At 38.4% G+C, this 25,555-nt stretch overlaps 1 long non-coding RNA gene across 2 annotated transcripts in view; it reads right to left on the reverse strand.

Moving 5' to 3' along the window:
• LOC141512419 (uncharacterized) overlaps positions 1 to 25,555 on the reverse strand; it is a 177,470-nt gene that overhangs the window by 149,881 nt on the left and 2,034 nt on the right. For both annotated transcript variants that reach the window (XR_012475492.1, XR_012475491.1), the window contains exon 2: positions 7,454 to 7,573. This is a non-coding gene — a long non-coding RNA (uncharacterized LOC141512419). The remainder of the gene's footprint in view (positions 1 to 7,453; positions 7,574 to 25,555) is intronic.

Consider the following 25,555-nt stretch of genomic DNA (forward strand, 5'->3'; position numbering starts at 1 on the left):
TGGCCTTATTTGATTAATTTTTTTAATGTATAAAAATCCAATCCCAAAGCTAAGCAAGGCTACTAGTCCTGATTTAGGGGGCAATTGTCAATTGTCAGGCTTTGTTTAATAAATCAATATGCTCAAAACTTTGTTTCCTCAATCATTTCCTCTTTCTTCCTCTACACCAGGAAATAGAGAGAGAAGAAATGGAAGTCAGATTTTATATTCTTGGGCTCAAAGATCACTGAAAATAGCCATCACAGTCATGAAATTAAAAGATGTATGCTCATTGAAAGAAAATCTATGCCATAGGTACAGCCCACTAAAAATTAAACATCATTTTGCAGACAAAGGTCTGTACAGTCAAAGCTATGGTTTTTCCAGAAGCAATGTATGACTGTGAGAGTTGTACTATAAGGAAAGCTGAGCATTGCAGGATCAATATTTCTGAATTGTGGTGCTGAAGAAAATTTTTCAAAGTCCCTTGAACATCAAGGAGGTCAAATCAATATTTAAAGCAATTAATTCCAACTATTCACTGGAAGATCAAATACTGAAGTTTAAGTTTAAAAACTTTGGTCACATAATAAGACATTACTCATTGGAAAATACTAAAGTTGGAAAAGAGTGAAGGCAAAAATGCAGAGTATGAGATGAATAGTATCATGGAAGCAATAAGCATAATCTTGGACTGACTTCAGGGGATAGTGGAGGAGAGAAGTGCCTGGAACACTATGGTTCATCAGATCACAAGGAATTGGACATGACTAAGCAACTGAACAAGAACAACAATTACAACACCCCCAAAACCAAAGTCTGGGGATACCCCCAAATGGCAAAAATGGCCTCCACACTCAAAAATCTCAGAGTTAAATTTACCTCCCTGTAACTCCTACCCACTGCTACAAGTTCTTTCCTAGAGGCCAAGCAAAAATTTTGATTCCTTCCATTTTTTCCTACTCTTATTGCTATCTTTTCTTTTAGGGTTTGGTTTTTTTTTTTGTTTGTTTGTTTTTTTTGCAAGACAATGGGGTTAAGTGGCTTGCCCAAGGCCACACAGCTAGGTCATTATGAAGTGTCTGAGGTCAAATTTGAACTCAGGTCCTCCTGACTCCAGGGCCGGTGCTCTATCCACTGCGCCACCTAGCTGCCTCATTGCTATCTTTTCTAATACAGTTTTATATAAAATTAGTGACAATGGGAATCCTTGTTTTACTTCTGATCATATTAAAAAGGCTTCTACCTTATTCCCACAAAATTAATAATGCTTACTGATGATTTTAGGTAGATGCTTCTAATCATTTTAAGAAAAGTTCTGGGGCGGCTAGGTGGCGCAGTGGATAGAGCACCGGCCCTGGAGTCAGGAGTCCCTGAGTTCAAATTTGACCTCAGACACTTCATAATGACCTAGCTGTGTGGCCTTGGGCAAGCCACTTAACCCCCTTTGCCTTGCAAAAACCTAAAAAAAAAAAGTTCAATTTATACCTACACTTTTTAATTTTATCAAAAGATCTTTCTACATATATTGATATAAGATTTTTTTGTTTCTTTCATAACAAAAGAGGACAGTGGGCAATGAGATAATAAAGCTTTCTTTTTGTAGATGATATTATATATTTGGAAAATCCTAAAGATTTAACTAAAAAGTTGATGGAAATAATAATGTTAGCAAAGTAGTTGGATATAAAATAAATCCACATAAATAAATCATCAGCATGTCTATATATCACCAAAAAAATCCTGCAAGAGATAGTGGAAAAGCACTGGGATAGTGGAAAAGCACTGGCCTGAAATCAGGAGTACCTGGGTTCAAATCTGGTCTCAGACACTTAATAATTACCTTAGCTGTGTGGCCTTGGGCAAGCCACTTAATCCCATTGCCTAGCAAAAACCTAAAAAAAAAAAGAGAGAGAAAGATAGTGGAAGATACCCATTTAAAATAGTTGTAGATAGTAGTATAAAATCCTTGGGAGTCTATTAAAACAAACCCAGGAACTATATGAACATAATTATAAAAACCTTTATACAAATAATATCATATTTAAGTAACAGAAAGGGAAAGCTGACAAAGTTAGAGCAGAGGTGAAAAAAATTGAGAACTGATCTAACCATTTTGGAGAGCAATGTGGAATAATGGCCAAAGAGTTATAAAACTAGTGTCTATGCCCGTTGATTCAAAAAATACTTCTGTTAGATCTTTCCCAAGATGATTAGAGTAAAAGGAAAAGAACTTACATGTTCTAAAATATTTATTGCAGTTCTCTTTGTTATAGCAAAGAACTGGAAAATGGGGAATGGCTAAATAACTTGTTAGTATATGACTGTGATGGACTACTATTGCACTATAAGAAATAATGAGTTGGTTGATTTTAGAAAAACATGGAAAGACTTGCATGAAATATTGAAGAGTGAAATGAGCAGAACCAAGAAAATGTTGTATGCAGTAGCAATATTGTTCTAAGAACAACTAAGTCATTTTGATTATAAATTCTCAAATCAACTACAAAGGAGCTATGAAGGAAAATGCTCTCCCCATCTAGAGAAAGAATTGATAAATAGAAGTATGTAGGGGGCAGCTAGGTGGTACAGTGGATAGAGCACTGGCCCTGGAGTCAGGAGGACCTGAGTCCAAGTCCAGCCTCAGACACTTAATAATTGCCTAGCTGTGTGGCCTTGGGCAAGCCACTTAACCCCATTGCCGTGCAAAAAAAAAAAAAAGTTAAAAAAAGTAGAAGTATGTATAGTGTGGTTTTACTTCCATATTTATAAATATTTACATGTATGTTTACAATTTTCTGATATGGTAATCTAGGGTGGTTTGGGGAGGGAAGAAAAAGTAATAAAATGTACACAGCAGTGAACAGAAACTCAGAAGGAAGCCCACAAAAGCAAGTAACTTTGAAAATTATGTCTAGTATTTATGACCTAGTTTTTCAGAAAAAGTAAATACTGTGAAATGAAAATTGATGGTTTTATACCAATTCCTCTTTTTATGTTGGGTTTGTACATGTAAATGTTCTTTTTTTCCTCTTTTTTATATTTAAATTCAAAATGAATTAAAAATGTGTTTACATTGATGGGATAAATTATAATTTCATAGAAACAAAGATAATTTCAAGGAAAATACAATAATGAACAATTATATTTGAACTTCTGAAATGCAGCTAAAGTGCTCCTTAAGGGGAAAATTAATATCTCTAACTATTTTAGTCAGTAAAGAGAGAAAGAACAAATCAGGTTTTGTTTTTTTGTTTTTGTTTTTGCAAGGCAAACGGGGTTAAGTGGCTTGCCCAAGGACACACAGCTAGGCAATTATTAAGTGTCTGGGACAGAATTTGAACCCAGGTACTCCTGACTCCAGGGCTGGTGCTTTATCCACTACACCACCTAGCCGACCCTGAGAAAGAACAAATCAATGAATTGTCTACGATATAAAATAAAACAAAAAAAAAGTCTATAAAAACAACATAAAATGTTAGAGTTGGGAAAGATCTCAAAATATAAAATATTAGATCTGAAAGGGACCTTAGAATAATAGAATGGTGGACCTCTTATTCTAGAGCAGAAAAAAATCAATCTTGGAAGTAAAATTAGAATATAAAATGCTATAAAAAATTTTAAAATAGTCTGCTAGATCTTAGAAGAACCACTAGAAATTATAAAGTCAAGCCCCTACAGCAAGGGAAACTGAGATCCAAAAAGGAAATGGACATGCCCAAAGTCACACAGAAAATGAGCAATAGTGCCAAGATTAAAATTTAGGACTCCTAATTCCTGGTTCAATCCTCTTTCTACATTATCCAAAAAAAAACTTCTTAACATTTAGAGATTTCGGACTTCATTGAGAGCTCTTCCCTGCAGGGTATAAGACCATTTAATGAATATATCATTGAGGAAATTTCTGCTCTTGGACTGTTTAAACTAGGTGTTGTCTGAGTCCCATCCAACTCTGAGATTCAGTATAGAAGGGAAACAAGGAAAGGGCTTCTGGAAATAATCTCCAAACTAGTAAAGGAGAAGAAAGGGAATCAATACAATCAAACCTCAACTTTCACGAGGGAAAATCCCTAGAAAACAGCACAAAAGAAAACAAACAAATAAACAACAACAAAAAACCCATAAATGTTGATACATTGAAACTATGGGAAATAGGGGGTTAAGGTTCTCCCAACACCCAAAATTGCTATCTTTCACTAGAGATTGCTAAAAAAAAGAAATTTTTCTATATAGAATTCTTTATGACAAAACATTAATTCTGATAAAATGCACTTTTTCTAACTCAGTAACCATAATTTTAACCCAGAGTTGTCCAAACTTACTTTTAAAAGTTTTTATTGACACAATAGACAATATATTTTGATTTGCCATTTGTTTTTTAGGTTTTGCAAGGCAAATGGGATTAAGTGGCTTGCCCAAGGCCACACAGCTAGGTAATTATTATGTGTCTGAGACCAGATTTGAAACCCATGTACTCCTGACTCCAAGGCCGGTGCTTTATCCACTACGCCACCTAGCCGCCCCTTGATTTCCCATTTTAGTGAGGTATCTGTGGTAGCTCTGCTTCTTTAGTAAACCCACACATGGGTTGCATAAATCACCCTGCAGACCACATGTGACTCTCAGGCAGCATTTTGGACAGCACTGTCCATAAAATTTATTAAGCAAAATAAAATTGGTAACATGCAAAACATTTTTCTTACAAGTAATTCCCTAGAATTCTATGATTTTTTTTGTGCTAACATCTCAAAAAAAAGCATTTCTTTCTGACAATATTCACTTTTCATAATTCATGGAATACATAATACCAGAGTGCTTAGCAAATAAAATTCTTAAAACTAAAATATTTTTTAACCTGAATCCTACTACTACATGTCAGAAGGCAATGTGAGGGCATCATCCTACATGCAATACTGCTGTCAACCCCTCTACCTTGGCTTCCCCCTGAAAACCAAGGGAGGTGTGGATGGGACTTCAGTTGCTCAGCCCTGTCATAGGCCAGCTCCCTAGCATTGCCAGTTCTGGATGCCCTAGGCTCCAGGCCCTTTTAAGCTCTGTAACAGTTCTGGGAGCAGAGCCAGTGCTTAGCAAGAGCTTCCCAGGGAGAGGACCCTCCCCTTCTTAGCAAAGCATCCGACCATGCAATTGGTTCCCTGTCCTTCACTCCCTCCAACTTGGCTGCAGGCTGAGTTGGGAAAGGCAGAAAGAGGCCGCCAAGTTCTATCCTTAGCAACTTCCCCATTTGCTCAGAGACACATGGGGCAGAAGGTAAAAAAACTCAGGGGGCAGATTCTGAAAGAAGTAGTTGGTGCAAAGGAGAGATAAATTCAGTCAAAGGCAGGATCATGAGGGGACTTGCAGGGGTGAGGAAAGGAGCCCTTATCCTTCATAGGCTATCATGAAGAATGCCTAGGAATCCTTTCATTGCTACACATATGTGAGTTCTGATTATGCCCAGTCTATAGACCCAGGTCCTGACTCACATTCACATAGGTGTGCCCACCAATAAACACTGCCCCTGTCCAGTTGGGCATATACATTATGAAGTAAACAGAGGTAAAATGCAAACCTTAAAAGAGAAATGGGAAAAATCAATTCCCATATTCACTATGATCACTTCTGAGAAAGTTGAGGTTGCTATGTCAAAATATTTTGGAGATATCTTGTTTCCCAGAGCTAAGACCCAGAAAACAGGCTGTGCCCTGTGGCATAACAATAATCCCTCGCATCCTGGAATGATCTCACCCTCTGACAAAGTATACTGTGTGACCTCTTACTGCCCCAGTCCCTCATAACATGTTTACAACCCCTGTTCCTTGACACTGACAGGTATCGTTCTCCTGTTCTATTCACAGAATTCTGATTCCATGCCCCCAGAGTGGCCATGACCCCTCAAGAATTGAGAAAATGACTATTTCCACTAGACTCATGAGAACTATCTCAAAATCTAAGAATGATTGTATTGTGAGCCAACCCTTTTCATGTATATAAGTGGCCCCAACCTTAGCAGTATTAAGACCTTCCTTCTTAGGGAGAGGAGGAGGGAACTTCTGTCTATAGGTATCATTTTCTTCACTCTGAATTTTAATTAAACTACTGTTTATGTCCTGACTCTCCTATCTCTAGTCTGTTCTGTTTCTACTCTAACCACTCCCAGGTTGGAAGTCAGTTCTGATTCAGTTGATAGCTGGAATATTTCATTTCATAAATGAAAATTTTATAGTGGGGCTAAAAAGAGTAAGATTTGCTAGTTTCTGGGATTCTTCCACTGACAGTGAAATTAGTCTATCTCAGTGGTATTGGGGTTTCCTCTGATTCTGCTGACAGTTGCTCTTATGTATTCCTTCCTCATTACTGTGACTGGCCACCTCCACATCTATCTGTCTGCAGACAGCTGTTATTTTGCCTTAGCTAAGGAATAGGGCTGCTGAGACAGTCTGGAAAACCACAAATTAGCTCAAAAAATAAAATCCTCTTTCTGATTAATATCATATAATTTGTTCAGCATGAGAGTAGGAATAAGGGGAGGAGAGAAAGACAGTGAGCAAGGCATTGAATTCCTTGAGAAAGCAAGAATCACCCAGGGCTTGGTAGATAATAGTCATCAAGATCTAATTTGGGTGATAAATTGGGATTATAGTAATCTCTAGAGGTTGCTCACAGATGGTGGCAGAGGGAGACTATGAAAATGACAATAGGGAGCAAGGAGTATTCTAACTGTCCTACTGTGACCCATGAGTCAGGGGGTCATAGAGAAAGAATGGTCCTTCTGGAAAGGGTGGCCAGGTAAGCAATTTCTTCAAGGAAAAAGCCAGGACTGTGAGTGCCAGATCATAGGACCAGAGATTTAGAGCTGAAAAGGATTGACCTTCCATTTTATCAAGAAGACTGAGACCCAGAGTAACTGTTTTTTTGAGTTTATAGCCTAGAAAACTATACAGGTAGTTTTTATAAATATCAGTAGTACAAGTCCTGGCTCGGTTATAAGTTTCCTTTTTTTTTAAAAACAACTATCACTTCTACTGGTTGATTCTTGTCCTTCATTATTGAAGAAGACCAAAATAACATCGATATGTTTGGGACAAATCACAGTGGGTCCAACTGATCAGACCAATGCAAGCTCAGAGTGCTCTGCCACAGGTCGGGCATTTCACCTATCGTGAGAATCACAGGAGTGTTTCTCTCTTAGTCTTTGCTGGTAAGATTCTTGCCAGAATACTTCTTAATAGGCTAATCTTTCACCTGGAAGATGGTCACCTCCCTGAGAACCAATGTGACTTCAGAAAGGATTGAGAAGCTGTAGGTATAACAACCCCAGAAGAAATTATAGTAGCAGAAAAGAGGTCTGTATACAATGTTTGTAGATCTGACCAATGCCTTTGAGTCATGAGGGTTTATGGAGAATTATGTCAAAATATGGTAGCCTAGAGAATTTTATCAATGTTGTACAACAATTCCCTGATGGCATACTTACCAAGGTTCTGGATAGTGGATGATGCTCTTGAGATTTCCCAGTTACCCATGAGGTGAAACAAGGCAGGGTCCTTGCTCCCATGCTTTTTAGCATGGTGTTTTCAGCCATGTTGTCAAATACCTTCAATGAGACAAATACAGCATTAAATTAAGGTCAGTTACCACACTGATGGTAAATTCTTCAGTTTGAAAAGGTTACAAGTCAGGACCAAAGTGGAGGGAGTGTTGGTGCAGGATCTTTTGTTTGCAGATGATGGTGCCCTCAATGCAGCCTCTGAAACTGAGATGCAACATAGTACAGATAGAAATTCTATTGCTTGTATACCATGGGGGAGGGAAGTAAGATTGGGGGGAAGTTGTAAAACTCAAAATAAATAAAATCTTTCTTAAAAAAAAAAAGAAATTCTATTGCTTGTGTGAATTTTGACCTAACAATAAATACCAAGAAAACAGAGGTGCTCCAAAAGTCAGCAACACACCATCTATATATGGACCATTGGTTACAGCAAATGGAGAAGTTTTAACTGCTATGGATAAGTTCATTTACCTTGCCAGGATACTTTCCAGAAATATACTCATAGATGATGAGTTGAAGCATGAGAGCCAGCTCAGTGTTTGGGAGGCTCCAAAGGAGAGAAAAGATTACCTACCAAACTGAGGTTTACAGAGCTGCTGTGCCAATCTCATTGCATGGCTATGAAACCTGGACAGTCTACCAGTGCCTTGCCAGGAAACTGACTCATTTCTATTTGAATTGTCTTAGGAAGACTTTGAAGATCACCTGGTAAGATAAGGTACCAGAAATTGGGATCTTGAACTAAACTGCCAAGCATTCAAACTCTACTACAATGAGGGGTTGGTCATCTTGTTTAAATGCCAGATATACATTTGCCTAAAAGACTGTTTATAGAGAATTCATGCAAGGCGGATGCTCACCTGGTGGTCAGAAGAAACACTACAAGGACACTCTCAAGGACTCTGAAGAATTTTGGAATTGATTATGAAACACAGGAAACACTGGCACAGGGCTTCACAGCATGTTATAACTGTATCAAAGAAAGCACTGTGCTCTATGAGCAAAGCAGAATTGCAGTAGCTCAAAAGAAATGTGAGATGTACAGATTTAAAGGCTTTTCCTCTCCAAATGTTCACATGGGCTATTTACCTGTGTCAAAGTCTTCCAAGCTCTAATTGTTCTGATTAGTCATAGGTAGATACACTGTCTCTTGACTCTAACATAGTAATGTTATTTCTGAAGAACAAGAACCACCAACTAATCAAGGTAGGTGGTGAGTGATGTATGTTTATTCTTGCCATACTTTTGAAATAAATAGTTCTTTGTAAAAACTAATCTGATTGTTAAATGATTAACTGGAACTGGGTTGCAGGGGACCTTCTACAATTGGTGGCTAAGGGCATGGGCAAAGAGCCTGGCTACCCTGAAATTCCCTTAAAGGCTGTTTGACCTTCCTTCTAGAACAAGATGATGACATCAGGAAGATGTTGCCATAACTTACAAATGAACTGGATTTAAGCTAGGGAAAGCAGTGCAAATTCACCAGCCTCACTTTCTCCTCCAAAGCCATTTGGATCCAGTGACCAGATACAGATCAGAATGACTGGAGATAGCCTCTGACAAAACAAGAGACCTTGGTTTTTAAACTAAAGTCTTTCCCAGGTCTCAGTTTCACTAAGGCAACATCCATCCAGTGATTAAGCTAGGTTGATGTTTGTCCTTCATTCTAGATCAAGACCATGACATCAGGGAAGTGATGCCATGATGTGCAAGAGAATTGGATTTAAGTGAGGGAGAGTTGTGCAAAACCACCAACTTCACTTTCACCTTCAGAACTATGTGGGTCCAGTAGTTCCGATGTTGTTCAGGATGACTGGAGATGGCCCTGGATACAGTGGGAGACCTGGATCTTTTAAAAGTCATCATCTGACTGAAGCAATGCCCATTCAGTCAATAAGATGAAGCGAGAGAGAGATATAAAGAGGCCAAGAATGACCACTTCCAAAAAAAAATTTAAGCCGGGAGGATAAGACTTCCCCACTCCCAGTATTTCTCCGTGAATAAGAAAAGCCTCTTTTGCATAGTCCAAGAAAGAAAGAAAGAAAGAAAGAAAGAAAGAAAGAAAGAAAGAAAGAAAGATAGATAGATGGAAGGAAGAGAGATTAATACCTAGTCAAAAAAAATGGGGAAAGATGAAATGTAACATATTTGTCCTTCAGGGAGAGGTGGGGCCAGGATAATATCTTGGAAGACTATTCTAGTGGAAGACAATAACAGTCCAAGGAGAACAGGAGGGCATAGGGAACCAAAGCAGCAGGTCATGAAAATGACTGGGAAATGGCCTGTATCAGAACCCAGATAGCTCCAGAAGCCAAATCCAAAATTCCTTAGAAGGTGGGTTGATGGTCAGAGTGGAGGTAGCTTGGGATGAAGATGATAAGGAATAATTAAAACTGAGCAGTCCTTGAAGGATGATGGAGGAGAGAAAGGATCAGCAACACATATACAGAGAGGACTTTATGAAAAAGAACTACAGCAAAGGATTTCATCAAGGACATGTATGATCCAAAAAAGATAAGCCAATCAATTGGCAAAAAGAAAGAAAATCCATGGGCTTCACTAGCACCCTCCTGACCTCAAGAGAAAGTCTGACTGCCAACCTATCTGAGGAGGCAACTGTTTGGACAGACATGGACAAGTCACACTAGATGGTCAAAAATCAATGCAGTACATTCTGCATCTTTGAAAAGAATCTCTTAGCTAATGAGATCACCAATTCCTTTGGATATTTAAAGTTTTACAAAGTATTTCACTCAAAACATCCCATGAGATAAAGAAGAAAAATGGAATTATCCCCCCATTAAAAACGAAGAAAGAGAAGAGGATGAAGAAGGTTAAAGGTCTTTCTACTCAACTTGAACAAGTCTCTTTCCTTGTCTTGGCCTCAATTCATTTCTATAAAATGGATTTTAGATTCCATATTTTCTAAGGGTCCATTCAGCTCAAAGACTGACCCTGGATTGTTTCCATTTAATTGCTCAATAAGCAACTCAGAAGGACATGACCAAGATCTTGCTATCAGAGAACAACAGATGTCTTTTTAAAAAGTTATATTGATACTTTTGTTTTTACATCTCTGGAATTTCTTCCTGTATCTCTATCATTTTACCCTCCTAGAGAACTATCCCATATAACAAATAGTGAAAATTAGAAGGAAAAAAAGGAAACCTAAACGGAACGGAGAAAATCAGCAAAATCAAATAAAACATTTTAAAAGTTTGAAAGCATATGTGATAAGCGATATCCATGGGCCTTCCACCTCTGCAAAGAAGGGGTATTGGAATTGTCTTTTCATGGCTACTCTTTGGGATCAAGTTTATTCTATGAAATTTTGCAACTTTCCCTTTTGATGGTTCCCTGGTGGTTCATTGAATTGACATTATTATAATATTTGTTTACATTGTTCACTTAGCTCTGCTTACTTCACTTTGCTTCAGATCGTATAAATCTTTCTATACTTATCTGTATTCTTCATATTTATCTTTTATTCTAGCACAGTAAGATTCTATTATATTCATGTACCACAATTTGTCTTTTAAAATTAAGAATTTTTTTCTCCTCAATGTGTTTGGCAGGTCAATTGTAATAAGATACCTTAAATTTTCTTCTTTTTTTCAATCATTTGATTTTATTATTTGACCAATTCTAATTTTCAGGAAGTTGCTTGCTTGTACCTCTTGTGTCAAGCTACTAATTCCCTGTATAGTTCTTTCTTTCATAGCTTTCATTTCTTTTACAGCAAACTATGGCCCATGAATTGAATCCTTTTTGTTTCCTATTTTTGTACAGGATAAAGCATGTGGATGCTAAATTTGGTCCTTACACTGAAAACTGCTAATCTGTACTCTAGAAATCTCATTTCCCTTCTAAAAACATTTTTTAAAAAGATTTTTTTAACTCTTATTTTACCTCTTCCAGAAATTTATGCCTATGCTGTGCTTTTCTTTCAGTCTTTGCTTGTAGATGCTTTTAGAGGCATTCTCTTCTGACTTTTTGTGTTTTGTATTCCTGCAACTATAATACCTTTTTATGGAGGGATTTTTTTTCTTTCCCTTTCTTCAACTCAATTTTCTGTCTTTGGACTTTCAAATAGGGCCAGGTGCTTCTAGAAGGAATGTCTGCACTAGTCAATACTGCTGGTATTGAGCTATTGAATATTGTATTATTTTTAAGCTCTAAAAAACAGTTCAAACTGTAAAATAGGGATAAAAATAGCACTTAATTTCCATATCTGTTGTAAGGATAAAATGAGATATTTGTAAGGCACCTTTCAAAAATTAAAGTTCTAGGGGAGGCTAGGTGGCGCAGTGGACAGAGCACCGGCCTTGGAGTCAGGAGTACCTGGGTTCAAATCCGACCTCAGACACTTAATAATTACCTAGCCGCGTGGTCTTGGGCAAGCCACTTAATCCCATTGCCTTGAAAAATCTAAAAAAAAAATTTTAAGTTCTAGATAATTATTTGCTATCGTTATTAAAAGTCATAGATCCACCAAGAGTTTACTAATATGCCTATCTTCCTATAAACCCTCCAACATTGACTAATTTCATCTTTGGTCATTTTTGACAATTTACCAGATGAAACCTCAAAATTGTTTTGTTTTTATTTATCTAATTAATTATGATTCTTGAGAGCAGGGGCTGTAATTTTGCTTCTTTCTATCCTCTTTATCCAACTTTTCCTATACTTTGACCACATCTATTGAAGAATAACCTTTGGCCTGGTATGCCTTCTTGCTTCTATATTTTAAGCATTATACTCTATCTATGAAATTTGATATAAAGATCTTCCCCCCATTCAATAACTTCCATTCTTAGTCAGACAATAAATATTTATTAAATGGCTTTTATGTGCCAAATACAGTGCTAACTTCTGAGGATAGAAAGAAGCAAAAATACAGCCCCTGCTCTCAAGAAGCTCAGGCTAGTGATAACATAAGTAATACAGGGGAAGCTCAATTTGTAGCTTGAAGGAAGGCAGGAATAGATTCCTTTCTATTATCTCCTCTACCCACAGGTCTCTAAGTGATACTTTAATTCTTGCCAAGAGAGGAATCAGGAGATTGGGACTAGAGGATGGTCACTACTCTGCTTTCCTCAGAGAGAAAGGGTAGGGAGCTAGAATTTTATCTATCTTCTTTTAATATTATTAGGGCAATGTAACTTTCAGATTCCTTATTGCTATTTCTTAGTAGAGAAGGAGAGATCCCAAGCTTTATGTCCAAGGATTGACTTTCTTCCCAAGAAGGACTGGTTCTACAATGAAACACATAGCAAATAGCAAAGAAAATAATTTATCCAAATTGATAGCAAAACAGAAATTAGAGAAAATATACATAAACATATACATATCAGGAAGGAGATTTTTATGGAGGGATTTTTTTTCTTTCTCATTCATCTAGTTGACTTTCCGACTTTGGACTTTTGGATAGGGCCAGGCTCTGTAGAAGGAATGTCTGTACCAGTCCTGATGCTGGTGTTGAGATTTTGAATGTTATATTATTTCAAGCCCTAAGGAAACAGTTTGGGGCGTGAGGTCATTCAGCTCAACCAATTACCCAGAAGTCTCTGGTGTAGCAATCCATAAATAAGGGCATGATCTAAGTTCTACATGTTTTGACTTCTTGCCTGTCTTTTCCTCCCTTAAGGGACCTGAAGGGACACTGACATCACTCATCTTCTCTCTTGAATTTGGAAATCAGAAAAACCACTGGACAGTAAAAGAATCTGAAGAGACTGAAGCATTGGTTCACTCTTCTCTCCTGCTCTCTCAACTTTACCCAACCCATGATGAAAGCACAAGGTATTGATCTCCACCAATGAGGAGACAGTCCCATATCAAAAGGCTTTGCTACACAGCTTATATATGCAAACATCTGTGCTCACAAGGCATATAAAGGATAACTTAGAAGTGATCAACATTGGAGTTTATTGAGAGGAGGGAGTGAGATAGTCAGATTTGGACTTTATTAAGATCAGTACGACAAGTGAATGGAGGATGGACAAGAGTGGGGCAGACCCTACAGTGGCTATTGCAAAAATGCAGGTGTGAGGACTTTCACCGAGGTACAAGAACAGAGAAGGGGGTGAATACAAGATGTTAGGAAGATAAAAACTGTAAGGACTAGATGAGGTAACTTTCTTTGTACAAAAACTTCTAAGATTCATGTAAACAGGGGTGGCTAGGTGGCGTAGTGGATAAAGCACCAACCCTGGAGTCAGGAGTACCTGGGTTCAAATCCGGTCTCAGACGCTTAATAATTACCTAGTCGTGTGGCCTCGGGCAAGCCACTTAACCCCATTGCCTTGCCAAAAAAACCTAAAAAATTAAAAATTAAAAAAATTAAAAACATTCATGCAAACAAAGTTATCTATTTTAGCTTTTGTAATTGCCTCCATCCTTTGGTTAAGAGCACACCTACCCTTAGGCTCTTTATGAACCATAACAGAATGAAATGCTCTTAAGGATACCCGTGGCTCCCAAAGCCAATGTTAAGTTGTCCCATTTCCTGTTTCTCCCCCTCTCCCACAAATTCTTTATTCTATACTTCTTTTTTAGGTGTTTTTTTTTTGCAAGGCAAACGGGGTTAAGTGGCTTGCCCAAGGCCACACAGCTGGGTAATTATTAAGCGTCTGAGACCGGATTTGAACTCAGGTACTCCTGACTCCAGGCCTGGTGCTTTATCCACTACACCACCTAGCCGCCCCATATTCTATACTTCTTGAGACTAAGTCTCATGTCTTCTACCTCCTTATATTCCCTTCCTAGGCTTTCCATCTTCATTCAACATTTCATTTGTTTTCCTAATCCAAATCAACTCTGTTTCATAAGGAATCTACATGCCCCACACTCAGCTACCTTCATCACACAGCTCCTGATACCTTACTTTTACCTTTGGAGATTGATATATTTTTCATGAAGATATAAATATCCCTGATTGTGAAAGAACAAAGAGAAATGGATATGAAGTCAAGACCTGAGCTTATGTACTAACTCTACTGCTGAAAAGCTGTCTGACTGTAATTTGCTCAATCTTTCTGAGTCTCAGTTTACTCATCTGAAAAAATGGGAATAATATTAGTATCAGTCTGTTTCACATGATTGTTGTAAAGAAAATTCTGTTCTTTGTATACTTTAAAGTGTCAGAGAAATGCAAATAATTATTATTAGTAAGATCTATCAGTCATTGTTTCTTTGGGGGCTTCCTGAGAATTAGGAGCAAGACCCCATGCTTGGGAGCAGGGAGAAGGGAGTGCTAAAGTTGGGGGTCTTAAGGAACTTTTGAGTTAGCTGATTTGGGTAGGGTTTAAAGTAGACAGTGCCTAAGTACAACTATCAATTAAAGTAGGGAATGTGAGAAGAAAGACTAAACCACTGGTCAAAGGTTGGGGGGGAAGATGAAAGATTGAATAATGTTAAAGAAAAATTTTATCTAGGGTAGATTTTGTCTTATTCTCAAATCTCTAAGCCAAAAGAAGCTTCTGAGTTAAAGCTCAATAGCCCTTAAATGAAATTTCTCTTTGGGGGGAGGGGAAATAGGGTATGAAATTATTATTTTCTAATTTCAAGCATTTGTTATTACACCCTCCCACTACTCCATCCCCGTCCCCATAAACAATAGGAAAATGAACATTCTTATGACAATTATTCATAACCCAACAAAATAAATTCCCACATTGACCACATTCAATAATGTATGTCTTCTTCTGCATTTTCTGTTCATCTTTTCTGGTAGGAGGCAGGTAGACTGCTTCATCTTTGTGGGGACTAATGTTTTTGATGAAATTGGGGCATATCTGAGACTAGATTACATTTCCATCAGACTACATTCCCCACAATACCTAGACATGAAGGATAATCACTGATTAGGAGAAGTCTACATGACTCCATTTCCCATGAGATACTCTGCCTCTGATACTAGATGATACTAGGTGATTGAATCAGGAAAAGAAATATTATTTATGGGATCAGCCAGGGTAATTATTTCAGGAAGATAATGGCAATTTCTGGGCCAAAGGAAGAAGGTTTCTGCATGAAAGCACATGGCGGGGTGTACGGTCTACATGCAAGTTGCTGAAAGCAAGCTAGGAGAAATGATGGAGAGGAACCTCTCCCTGGGACCTCAAGAGTGAAAAGCAGTAGAACATGTAGAAGTTGTCCTCAGGGGTGCGGAAGCTTAAATGAACCTTCTGCCCATCTTCCATCTGGTCATCCTTTGAGGGCTCTGTCCTATCTTGGCTTTCCCTTTTGGTCCTCCCTTTCCTCCTAGCCAAGCCAATTATTTTCCTTTGTGTTGGAAGCCAAGAATGATTTTATTGCTTGTCATTTCCTCTTACAATCTTGTCCCAATGAATAACTTTGCTATTTTATTTCAATTCAGCAGCATGTATAAAGCATCTGGACACCATGGATTCAAGGAACTCACTTTCTCTATGACTCAGGGTTACTGACTAATCTGTTAGAGTAGTAACTAAACTGGACCTAGATTTTAGAAATTCCTAATCAGTTCTGGGAGAGAGTCTTAAGCATCTTGAGGTGCACCTATCTTTCTGCTGCCTGCTGCCTAATGACTTAGCCAAAGAGCTGGAGGTGCATGGGCCACACTTGGACCATTGAATCTACAAGTCAGCTGCATGCTATAGACACACTCCTGGAGAATGGAATCAGAACCTTTAGAAGAGCAAGGCTTAGGGTCAAGTACATTATAAAGATTATCTCCCTTGAAGCTTTAAACAGTGTATTGTTAGCAGATAATTAAGGAATCATCATCCCCATCTTCAAATGGGCAAGGGTGCCATTTTGCTTGTCTAGAGATAGTTCCCATTGAGGTAGATCAGATATTGGGTCTCCTTCCCCACCCCCAATCTTCTCTAAAGGAGACTGTTATTCTTGCTAAGAGGGAATCAGGGGCTAGGGGTCGACTATTCTTCTCTCCTCAGAGATATTAGAATTATATTTCTCCACTCTCTTAAATAGGAATGCGATTTCTTTCTCAAAGTTAGAAGTCAGAAGAGTTTCTCTTTTCTTTCTCTCTCTGCAACTTCTCCACTCTCCTTCCAGCCACCGTGCAGGCATAGAGCAAAGAGTAATCCATCGCCATCAATGAAAGAGTCTCATGCAATTGGCCTTTTGAGTTAAGGGTGATAGAAGAAAAAACAGAAGTTTGGGCAAGTTAACTGATTTGCTAGCCATACATAGCTGGGAAGTGCCAGAGTTGGGAGTCAAACCGAAGTCTTTTTTTATTTCAATATATTCTGCATTACACTATCTTTCCTAGGTGTTTACTGAATTTCTGAGCACTTATTTATTCCTCAAGGCAAGTCATTTTAGCACTTCCATAGCTTGTATCAAGTGAGAGTGTTAATAACTAGGAAGATTAACTAGAAAATAATGGGAGAATCATCTCCTAATGAAAAGTGATAGAAATGTTAATGAATTAATGGTATCAATTTAATTGCTGGTCTATAAATAGCTTTGTATCACTTCAGCAGAAGTTTGTGTGCTATGCTTTGGTTTCCACTTTTTATTCTGGCTGAGTCTTGTTAGTTCTCCTACCCTGTCATTAGCCCAACAGTTTGGAAAAGTAATCTACTCTGGTAAGGCAACAGTGGATAAATGAAACAGACTTCAAAAGGGAAAGAATGGAAACAACCAATATTCCCCACAACTGGTTAATAGATGAACAAAATGTGGTATATGAGTATGAAGGAATATTATTTTTGTACTATAAAAGTGGAAAATATGACAAATACCAAGAAAGAAAGACATAGGAAGTGATACAGACTGAAGTCATATCAGAACAATAGAGGCACTGATCATAACTATGTGGAATAGCATTATTGATATTCTTATTAGCAATAATAGGAATTAATAATAACAATAAACCTTGGAAAATTATGTAGACCAGAAAGCTCAGAAGGGGAAACAGAAACAAATAGAATGCCTGCTCCCGAGTGAAAAAGAATCTTAAGAGATCATTTCATTCAATTGTCTTTACCCTAGAAATGAGGAAATGGAACACAAGAGAAGAAAAATGACTTGCCCTGTAGTGTAAGGTATAGAAGAGAAGGGAAAGAGAATAAGTATGTATTCAACACATATATGTCAGGCAACTAGATCACTTGGTGGCTAAAGTACTGGGCCTAGAGTCAGGAGGACTTGAGTTCAAGTCCAAACTCAGGCATAAGTTGTGTGACCCTGGGCAAGTCACTTAATCTCTGTTTGTCTTACTCCACCAGAGAAAGAAATGGTGAACCACTCCAGTATTCAAGAAAACTCTATGAACGGTATAGTCCATGAAGTCATAAAGAGTCGGACACAATTAAATGTTTTACTACTTTACTATCTGGTCCTTTTGTGATTTGCTCCCAGACCCCCTTTTGAGTTAATATGGTCATAGATAATTAAATTTTAATGTGATAACAAGGTATTGAACTAACTTTAAAATTTCAGTCATATTTTTATGAATTCTTTGAGGAGCCACATCATTGATTAGCTTAGAAGTCCCAGGCTGGACGTAACCTATCCCAGCTGCTTTGACTGCTCAGGCAGTTTGAAAGATTCTTAATCTTTCAGGAAAATGGAGGACCGCCAACCCTTACCATCTGCCCTGCTACTACCTCCTAAGTACCTCCTGGTCTCACCATCTGACCTGCTCCTATACGCTTTAGTCTTCTGGTAATGTCACCTGACCTAAGGGTTTAAACCCTAGCTTGGGTCTAGCCCAAGGTCTCTGGAGCCTTACAATCTGTCTGCTGCCCCTCTGGGTCTTCCAGGACTTTCCAGGTAACAGAACTTCTATTTCTGAATTGTCTCCCTGAAGCAGGAACTCCTGGAGAACAGGAATGTTTTCCTATTTTCATCTAAAGGACTTTGCAAGATACTTGGATTAGAGGAATGATTTTTTATTCATTTCCTTCAGTCTTCATTTATTGATGGTTACTGGATTTATGCAGAAAGACAATGAAATTTCATCAACAAAATGAGGAAGTGATTGTTTGGATTTCACCCAGACTCAGCTGCATCCAAGCTCCAGGCATCATATTAGAGTACCTTCGATTTAGAAGTAGAAGGAATCTTTAAACCACCGAGTACAATATCCTCATTTTACAGGTAAGGAAACTTAATCTAAATTAATAATTTGAATAAATCTACCCACTCAGTTGGCCCTAGAGGGACCTGAGGAGCCTTTGATAGGATAAATGGAAAGTGGGGCTCTGCTTAAACATTAAGAATCAGAAGCAACCCAACCCTGGAGAGGAAAACACCCTCCAGTCCTGGAGAGGAAAACACATCAGACTAAGGAGTCATCTTGACCCAAGGAAATACTTGGAATGGAGAACTCCTTGGAAAGTTGCTTAGGATGGGAATGTTGTGTTCCTGAGGTCTAGGAGAACTATGGAACTGTAACAAAGGAAAGCTTCAGAAGGTAGTTTCCTAGCCTTAAGAGGTTTACTGAGTAAGGCCTGCAAAAACAAGAACTCTGAAAGTTCACTTCCCCATTAGATTGTGAACTCTTTGGGGGCAGGGACTGTCTTTTGTCTCTTTTTTTTTATCCCCAGCCCTTAGCCCAATACTTAATGTTTAGTGACTGATAGACTCTTCCCCAAGAGGGCTTATGATAGAAAGCTGATTTCCTAGAAAATTATGGTCATTATCTACAGAGCTCGAGGCTGGCTGGCAGTAGAACTGCCACAAGAAAAGATGCCAGGAGCAGCAGTCCTGTGGTCTCTTGGGAGCCCCAGAAGTTGTAGATAGACTGATGTGGCCCACTGTGGAGGCAACCATAGCTATCCTCCGTGGTAGCTGATGGCTCAGATCAGTAACCTTAGAATGAGAGAGGTGTGAAGGAGTGGCAGTAAAGGCAGCATTGTCAGGAGGTCCTTGGGGTATAATTGAGAACTAGGGCTACCAAGGTCCAAAAGCTAAGAGCTTGAATCAAATCAAACCTCAGAGACTTGCTTAGCTGGTGGGGAGGGAAGATACCTCTCAGTTTCCATTACTACCTCTGCAAAATGGGAATACTAAACAGCCCCTGCCTCACCAAGGGGGTTCTGAGGATCAAATGAGACAACAGTAAAACTATCTTATTGTCCTTCTGTCTTATCAGCTTGTTTGTGTGTGTGTGTATGTGTGTGTGTGCATTAAAATTAATTTGAAGCCCAGAAATTTCAGTTCTAGAGGTTTCATGGAAAGGCTTTGAAAAAACCTTTTTAAAATTTCAGTATTTCAGCTAAAAACTGAACTGCCACACAGACTGACATCATAGTAAGGTAATTTCCCATCAATTACAGAAGAGAAAGAGAATTACCAGCTGGTTCTGCCCTGGGGATGATGCAAAGGCATAAGCCTTTAAGGTGGCAGAATCTGCTAATAATGCATTGAATGAGCTGACTTACAAAGACTTTTCACATCTCATTTGCTTCTTACACTACCTCATAAGGCAGGCAATACAAGAATTATTATCCCCATTTTACAAGTGAGGAAATGAAAGCTGAGAAGACTCAAGGACCCATAGGCAATGTCAGAGTAAGTTGTTGGATTGTAAATTTAGTCACCTTTCTATACCAAAGTATTTGGAATTCTTATCAGTTAAGAATACAAGTCTCTTTGTGTTAAAAAAAAAACAAAACATTCGTTCTTAAGAGGTAACTCAACTCCATCTTTCCTTCTCCACTCACATCTTTTTTTTACCCATTTGAGCTAAAATTATCCGTGAATATGCATTTACTTTCTGTACTTTCGAGACTTTTAGTTGAAAAAGTTTTCATACTCTTATTATCTGTAAATTATTGTTGTCATTATCCTTCCTGACTTCCTTTATCTAAGTTTTTGTTACTCAATGCCTGGAAGGGACCTTGAGAGTTCAAATTCTGCCTTTCAAAACTGAATCTCCTTGGATTCTGCCAAACAGATGTGAAGGTTTGCAAGCAGGCTGAATATTTCTACGATCCAACACAGTGCATTCATTTGGGCTTATGCTGAAGTTGGAAGACATGTAGCAAATACTAATCCTGCATGTTTTTACAGAAAGTGAAACCAAAAAGTTTCCAAGGTTAACTCACAAGTCTAATTTAGAGCCAAAATAAGAATTCCTGTTCTAGTTTACTGAAAGGGGAGTCGGTTCTTCTGTCCTACTTCTAGTGATCTCGCCACAAAACCACAGTGTCTCCTTCTTGGAGAGCAGAAAACCCTCCTCATTTACTGCTACCTCCACTTCTGGTAACTTGGCAAAGAAGCCGCTGACAGATCGTTATCCTCCCATAGGCAGAGTAAACAGAGCTTTATCTCAAACACGTACTCATTATGAGACCCTGGAAAAGCCATAGAACAACATCTCTTGTGTCTCAGTTTGCTCCTCTGTAAAATGAAGAGGTTGAACCAGAAGACCTCTGAGGGCCTGTCCAGTGCTAGGGCTAGGATCCTATGAGTTCGGGAGACTCAGTAGGAATCATTTAGCTATAACAATTCACCAAATTTCTCTGAGCTTTACTTTATCAGGAGAGGAAAGTTCCCATTTGCATAAACTCCCAGGGTTATAAAGAAGGTGTTTTGTCCATCTTCATTAATGTATTAATAATAATAATGGCTCTCATTTGTAGAGCCTTTAAAATTAGTGTTATTTGATCCTCACAACATCTCTGAGACAGTTTTTTATTATTAACCAGTTCCAGCACTCTCCCTACCAGACTCTGTGGCTTTGCCATATTAGATGTCAGATATTATTATGACTAATAAGTTTTTTACAGTTAACAACCTCCTTTTACAGTCACTCTCCAAATTCCTAGCCCCAGGTTCGAGCTAAGAAAAGTATGTTATTATTCAGGTTGCTAAACCAAGAACAAATCTCATTGTGAATTTGCCCACAGTCACACAAATAAATGGTAGGCAAATGGAAGTTAGACCATCTTTATGTAGGTGACATGAGATTAAAGCAAAGACCAAGAGCAGTCTTGAAGGTCAAAAGAAATGATCAAAGGGCAGCCTATAGTATAACATGAGGGAGGAGAGAGACTCTGCTGTTATTCTAGATCCAGCATCTGAACCAAATCCCTTAAAAACCCTGAAATACTATGAAAACTGTTCACCCTGAGCTCAGTCAGTGTTTAACCTTCTCTGGAATTTTCAGACCTGCTAAGAAATTCCAGGTTCCTTTACTATAGAAAGGAAGTATCAGACTAGGCTATCTCCAAGTACCTTCAAGCTCTAGGGTCCAGCATTATTTCTATATAATGCATTGTAGCATAGGAAAAGATGAATGACCTTAGAAGTCCTAAAGGGTTTGTTTGTCTTATGGAAGAGGAGAAGAGGGTTAAGCTTATAAGACTTTTATTTTGTCATTTTATTTTTCCAATCACATGCAAAGATAGTTTTCAACATTCATCTTTTTGCAAGGGTTTGAGTTCCACCATTTTTCTACCACTCTCCTTCCCTCTTCCTTCCCCTAGGCAATGAGTAACCTTGATATAGGTTGTATAAATGTTTATCATGTTTCTATATTAGTCATGTTGTGAAAGAAAAGACTAATAAGACTTTAAGAAATACAACAAATATACAAGGGACAGGACTAAGACCCAAGGTCCTGGAAAAAGAAAGGTACATTTCTAACTGGGTACAGAATTTAGACGTAAAGGGTGATATCATAAGCCAATTAGGAGAATAAAGAATAGTTTATCAATCAGATCTATGGAGAAGGGAGGAGCTTATTACCAAACAAGAGATAAACAATATTAAAAAATGCAAAATTTCGATTACAAAGTTTTTGCACAAATATTTGGAAAACAATTTTCATAGCTAGTGTTTTTGATAAAAGGACTAATTTCTAAAATATATAGAGAGAATTGAGTCATATTTACAAGGATGCAAGTCATTTTCCACTTGATAAATGGTCAAAGGATGTGAACAGGCTGTTTTCAGATAAAAAAAATTAGTGTGATGTATTCTGTAAGAAATCATGAGTAGAAGGACTTCAGAAAAGTCTGGAAAGGTAAATGAACTGATGCTGAGTGAAGTGAGAACTCAGAGAACATTGTACACCTTAACAATAGCATTGTCATGAACAACTATGATAGACTTAGCTCCTCTCAGAACAATTCTAATATGGAAAATGCCATTCATGTCCAGAGGAAAAACAAAATTGTGAGGAAAAATTGAATGCAATTCAAACCGGACCATTTTCACTTTTTAAAACTCGTTTCCTATTTTTTCACATTTTTCCCCTCTAGTTTTGATTTTTCTTTCATAACATTAATTAATATGGGAATATGTTAAACAAGATTGTACATATATAACCTATATCAGATTACTTGCTGCCATGGGGAGAAGGGAGGGAAGAGAGGGAGGTAGAAAAATGTGGAACTTAAAATGAATGTTGAAAACTAACTTTGCATGTAATTGAAAAAACAAACATTCAAAAAAAGAAAAAGAAAAAATGGCATGTTTCTGTTGCATGCAAGAAAAAATGTCCTAAAAATTAGAACTAGCCCAAAGTGGAGTGGGTTACCACTTTGAGACAGCAAGTTTCCTATCCCCTAGCTATATTCAAAGAGAAGCTGGATGCTTATTGGTAAGGGGTGACTGGTGGGAGGAAGCTGGTATTATTGTATCAGGTACAGGCAGAGTCCTGACTAGAAATTCCACACCTGAACATGGGAGGCCCTGACAGATGAGGGCTCTTACATACAGACACCTTAAGCCTGCTTACCAGGGGCAGGTGATGGGGTGGAGAAGCTAACTCTAAATCAAGTAGTCTTTAGGAAAGAAGAAGAATGACCTGAAGAATAATTAGATGAAGTGAAAGAGAAGATACTGAATAAAGATGGCAGAAGATGGCTCCAAAGGGGAGAGTGGGGAGCACACCAATGGTTCCTCCTGGCACTAGGTGTCAAGGGGTAAAGGTGAAGCATTAAACCTTGGAAAGGATGCCAGGAGGGTTTGGTGCCTTTAGTAGAAAAATCTTTAATGAAGACCAAAAAATAGTAAGAGAAAGAACTCTAGGGTAAAGTTTGTTAACAGGAGTGGAGAACTGCAAGTATTAGAGAAAGTTAGGGCTAAACTGGATAAAGATAAGAATGTGAGAAAAGGGATTTCAAAGATAAGAAGGCCGAAGATACCCGAAAGAGACAATCTGACCACTTAGCAATCTTGGAGGAAGAGAAGCAGTTTAACTCCTTCCTTTCCTACTCTCCTTTTCCTGAATCATCTTTTTCTCCCTGACCCCTCCCAACCTCAGTAGAGAGGGGGAAAATGAACAGTGTTGGAGTGGGAGGTTCGGCAGGAGACACTCAGACATCAAAGGTGGGGAGGGTGGTTTCTCTCTAGATCATATTCTGAAGGAAGCAGCACCTCACCTTAAATGTCAGAGCTGAGACAAAGTCCCAGATGTCATACCCTAGTTGTAGCTCTGGATGTAGGTTGGAACAGATGACCTCTGAATTTAAGATTTGATGCTTATGTGAAAGTATGTTATTTTTCTTACTCTCTAGAATTAATTAGACTAGAGATGTGTGCCAATTATCTATAATTTCCTAAATTGAGCCCTTTCATAAACTTCTATATTGTTCATTAGAATTTAAAAATATAGATAGCAAGAATCATTGATTTTCCCAAAGCCCCAGGGTTCCTACCTAAATCCCAATTTATCAGGTCCCATAATGTTTCTGTTTTCACAAACAGGCACAACAACCCAATTATACCCCTTCCATCTTCAAAAAACTGCTTCTGACTCTTCAGTCACTTGAGCATCCGGTTCAAAAATGAGCTTCCTTGTTTTTTGCAGTCCCTTATGGCTTTCTTCCAATTTCCCTCACAGACTACTTTTCTCTGCTTCCTCTTCTCAGCTGGGCATAGCTTACAAACTTGCCACTGTTGAGTCTTCTGGGCTATCTGAATTAATCTGCTGTACCTCTGCAGCAACAACTATCCCATTTCAAAAATTAGTTGAAAACACATTATTTCTCCTTCATTTGTTTAACTGTTCTTTCCGTCTCATGGATTTCTCAATGTGACCACTGAGTTCCACAACACCACAAATGCTTAAGGCGATTTCTTTGAAAAATGCAATGCAGAATACTATTCAATACAATCCTCTTTGTTAGAATTGTCTTCTGAGAGGGGTGGTTTGGTGGAAAAGCCCTGGACTCAGAGGTGAGGAATCTTCAGCCCAGACAGGTTCAGTTACTTGGCCACAGTCATCTAGTCAGACAGGTGCTAACAGAGCTCAGATATGGAATTCAGATTCCTTCCTGCCCAGGTTCTCATAAGACCTGGGTCCAGCTTTCCCAGTTTTCTCAAGAATATAATCGTAGCGTTGGGTTAGATGACTTCAAAGATCCTTTCTAGCTCTAAATCTATGATAATGTTTGTCCTTCATTTTTGAAGACATTGGGAAGGTGATGCCATGACAAGTATATGAATTAGATTTGAGTGGAGGGGTGTTGTGCTAAGTCACCCAGTCTCACTTTCTCCTCCAGAGCCATCTGGGTCCAGTGGCCAGATTGGAATCAGGATGACTGGAGATGTCCCTGGATTCGAGGCAGTCAGTTTAAGTGACTTTCCCAAGGTCACACAGCTAGTTAGTGTCAAGTGTCCAAGGGCAGATTCGAACTCCTGTCCTCCTGACTCCAAGGCACTACTGCATCACCTAGCTGCCTTCTAAATCTGACCCAATGACTGATAGACACGGGGCGACTTCAAAATGTACAGCATCCATTTTTGTGTAGAGAAACACTCATCCCTTTGTTCTATGAGCTTAGCATAAGGTATTTTCAGTTAGGCACCTTTTGAAAATCCAGAAAGTCAGATGCTTTATATAGTAGGTAATAAATCTTATATAACTCTCATGTCATTAATCCAGATAGATCTTTAAAACAGTCAGACAAGTCTTTTCTAGCAGTCATCCCTTGCTGAAGACTATCTGAAAATGAGTGACTTGGGATGCTTATTTTGAAATAAGTCATAGTATTACTTTTAGTTCAGATCTTTTGGCTTGATGTCATCTATGCTCTTTATTCTTACACCCTCACAGAT

The sequence above is a fragment of the Macrotis lagotis genome, chromosome 2 (genome assembly GCF_037893015.1).
Source record: "Macrotis lagotis isolate mMagLag1 chromosome 2, bilby.v1.9.chrom.fasta, whole genome shotgun sequence".
Classification (NCBI taxonomy): Eukaryota; Metazoa; Chordata; class Mammalia; order Peramelemorphia; family Peramelidae; genus Macrotis; species Macrotis lagotis.